The following is a 3,773-nucleotide window of genomic DNA, read 5'->3' as shown; positions in this document are numbered from 1 at the left end:
GTCCTAAGTTATGGATAGAAGCAAGTGCTTAATTAGAGTTACTTAATTACTCTTAATTAAATTAACGTTGCAGATCCAAACTCAGACTTTGAGTTACTTTAGAGTAAAAAAGGTCATTTTGGCACCTGACTAAGGTAAATCCACTTTGAGTTACTCTTGAACCCTAAATTCTAAACCCTAAACCATGAATGAGTTTGTTCCAACTAAGCAGTAGTACTAGTAGTCATGAAATTTTACTTTAATTTGTGCAAATTAAATTTCTAAAATAATAGAACAAGAAATAAGTTGGAATGTCTCAATGAAGTGTTAAATTTTACTGTACGTATTCCTCCCACTACATCTAAAATTATTATTTGAAAATATCTGTTAAGTTCACAATAAAAATTAAATGTAGATATTTGAAATTTTGATAGTATTTGCATATGAAACGTGTTGATAATATGTGTTAAGTTCACAATATTTGTTAACTTAACAATTTAGGGACAGAAGGTTCTTCCAATTTAAATTGTTAAATCTTTGCTAAGATCGATCTGTGTTGATAATGGTACAATCGGTACAAATTCACTGGACAGTTAAGATTAGTGCAGATCTAAATATGTCTCAGCGAATCATAACCTAGATCAGACCATTTAGATCCATCAGAAATCATATCAGAATTTATATATATATATATATAGAAATATGCTAGCATGCTATGCACACTACAACAAAACGTTTTTTCAGCGACCGGAAATTGCGACTGGGGATTTCGCCGGTAGCTGAAAGTGATTTTTCCGTTAAAAAAAAAAAAAAAAAACTTGGATAGGCGACCAGGAATTTCTGCGACCATAATTAGCGACCGGTCATTGCACCGGTCGCAGAAAGTAATTTTTCCGAAAAAAAGAACAGGCGCCAAACCCGTTCTCTCTCGCGCCAAACCCTAACCCGCCCAGCCCTTTCGATCTCTCGCGCTCTCTCTCGCTGAAAAAAAAGAAAAGGCGCCGTCGCGCCACCAGCTCGCCAGACGGAGCCGCCCTCTTCCCTCTTCTCTGACCCGCCCTGTTCCCTCTTCTCTCTGTCTCTCGCTCTCGCCAGAAACGCGAAAACGCTCAACCGCCACCTGTGCCCAACCGAAACCCTTCCTCTCTGCGCCAGTCAGCAGCTGCAGGACCTTCTTTGCTCGATTTTCTTCATACTGGTACAAGTTTTTCTCTTTCTAAGTTATGTTTGATTTGGGTAAAATAGTCATTAATGGCTGACTTAAAGCTTGAATGCGGGCATGAATTGATTATGTTGATATTGTCCATATTTCTAAATTTGTGAATTTGTGAATTTGTGAAATAATCGGTACTGGTAGATATACTGTTTGTGAAGTAATTTCTAAATTTCTGAACCCCTTTCCTTTCTGAATTTCTGAATTTTTGAAATTCTAAATTAAATAATTTCTGAATTTCTGAAATTCTTATTCCAAGTAAAGTCAAGACAATTATTTATGGGTCGATTTACACTTGCAGCAGCTATTTATAGACTTGCTATTTAGATTTAAATTGGGATAGAATTTATATTCAATTAGGAGCAGATTTTTATCATATAGTCAAGTATATAGCAGATTTTTTTCATATATAGCAGACTTTTATCATATTTTAGATGTCATTTAAGGAATAATTTTGATTTTAGATGTCTAGTTTTTGAATTTTGAAATTATTTCAAAGTATTTATTCGATGAAGATTAATTTTGGGGCAGCCAGATTTTAGGTGAAATCAGGTCATATATCAGATTTTTAGGTGAAATTAGGTCAAATTTTTAGGTGAAATCAGGTCATATTTTTAGGAGACATAGCCAGATTTTTGGGCAAATTATTTTTGGTTAGATTTTAATAGTATATCCAAATTTTGTAACATAAATCCAAATTATTTCAAAGTACTTCAAAGTAGTTAACCAATTGTTTAAATTATAGCAGCGCCTTTTGCTTAGTCTTTTTGTTTGTTGCTATCTCATAGGAAAAGGTGGAGTTGGAAGAAGAAGGATCGCCACGCCCTTCCCTTCCCTTCCCGATCTCAACGACTAGATTGAGGTATTGATCTGCGCCTCTCCTCTCCTCCTTGACTATTATTTTCATCTATGCCCTCTATTACTATATATGTATAGTCAAATATTTATATAGGAATAGTAAAGTTAGAATATATATAATAAGTTGGCTAAGATCCCTTCTTGACCTCCTGTGACAGATCAGCCAGTGCAGGCTGATCAAAAGTCCAAATCCAAAATCCACCTACACACTTAGATAGAGGACAGAAAAACAAGTGGTTTAGAGCTGAAGTTTTCTCCATTTGGATTTTTGTGCTATTTTCTAACTATTTTCAAAGTTAGACTTTTCAAATGTCGAACTTCGAAAATGCACTGTTTTTTTCAGCATTTTCCAGATTCAAATGTCGAACTTCGAAAATTCATTAAAAATCGAAATAAAATCATAGAAATGTAAAACTTGTCTTGAACTTGTGTATTTTTGAGTCCTCTATTTGATGGTAAATTTAGATTTGCATTTGAGTCCCTGTTTTGGTCCAGATTTTCTGTTTTGTCAGTAGGGGTCAAATCAGCCCTTTTTGTTCAAGTGTTTGCTTGTACCAGTGGTGCATGCACCACTAGTGGCTACTAAATTATGCAAATGAGATGTCCATTTTGATCAGCTTGTTATCTACCTACCTGTAATTTTTATTTTTAATTGATGGGAATCGGTGATGGTTTCATGCGTGGATAAGTTAAGATTGCCCTTTCACGTTTTTGTTGTTATATATAGGGTTTATATTCTTACCAGATTTTCGTTATTTGTTCAGTTGGAATTTCATTTTATATTCTTACCCTTTCACGTTTTTGTTGTTATATATAGGGTTTATATTCTTACCCTTTTATGTTTTTCTTGTTATATATAGGGTATAGGTGCACAAGGAAAAAGGCTCAAAGAGGTACATAATAAGCAGAAGGATTAGTTGTAGTCAGGCAAGATTTCTCACTCTCTTACTGAAATTGTAGTTAGTTATATTATTAATTGCGTAGTTATTAGTACAGTATTTTTTTATGATCCAACAAAACGGAAACATTTAGTATGCTTTTTAGGTCTATACCCGTTCAAAATTAATCCAATAGGGATTAATTTTGAATAGTCCCCATTTTGGGACTGCTCTTTGAATGTTATGTCTCATTTAGGATATGAAGAAATGTTTGTGGATTTAGTATTTAAGAAAGATTCGGTATCATTTTCCCTTATTGTTCCTACGAGTACGTATTGAAACATGTCTTGAATGAAGTGTTTCTAACGCGTACTCGGGGAACTAAGGGGAAATGCTGCCGAATTTTTCTTAAATACTAGATCTACAAATATTTCTTCATTACTGAGACATGGCATTCAAAGAGTGGGATAGGATTGTACACCGGTCCTTTGTAAGCCCCAAAAGACTAACCACTTTGGACCTATTTATATTTAATATCACTATTTCATTGAAGTATGAAATTATAAGGAAGGCATAACTTGAAGTTCAATTTTGACCTCGTGCATTTAATTTTATGTAGACCCAATTCAGGCAAGGCAAGGCAAGGCAAGGCCACCAGGAGACGTACTCTCTCTCTATCTGGTACGTATGTTTAAATTAATAGATTATGTAGCGTAGATGCCGCTTGTATGGCTGTATACAAGTCCTATTGCATGGATGATGCAACAATTGATTGTGATTTCAATTTTTAGATTGTGAGTTTCTTCCATGACTTGCTTTAGAGGGTCCGTTATCAATTGATGATA

At 34.5% G+C, this 3,773-nt stretch overlaps 1 long non-coding RNA gene across 1 annotated transcript; it reads left to right on the top strand.

Annotated features, from left to right (window-relative positions):
• The first annotated feature begins 697 nt into the window (after positions 1–697).
• Positions 698–3,524, top strand: LOC144567802 (uncharacterized). Its single transcript, XR_013515506.1, has 3 exons — positions 698–1,177; positions 1,981–2,054; positions 2,911–3,524. It is a non-coding gene; the product is annotated as an uncharacterized LOC144567802 (long non-coding RNA).
• The last annotated feature ends 249 nt before the right edge of the window (positions 3,525–3,773 follow it).

Source organism: Carex rostrata, chromosome 16 (assembly GCF_964058835.1).
Source record: "Carex rostrata chromosome 16, lpCarRost1.2, whole genome shotgun sequence".
NCBI lineage: Eukaryota > Viridiplantae > Streptophyta > Magnoliopsida > Poales > Cyperaceae > Carex > Carex rostrata.
Note: the sequence above shows the minus strand (reverse complement) of the source record. Positions and strands in the feature narration are given on the sequence as shown.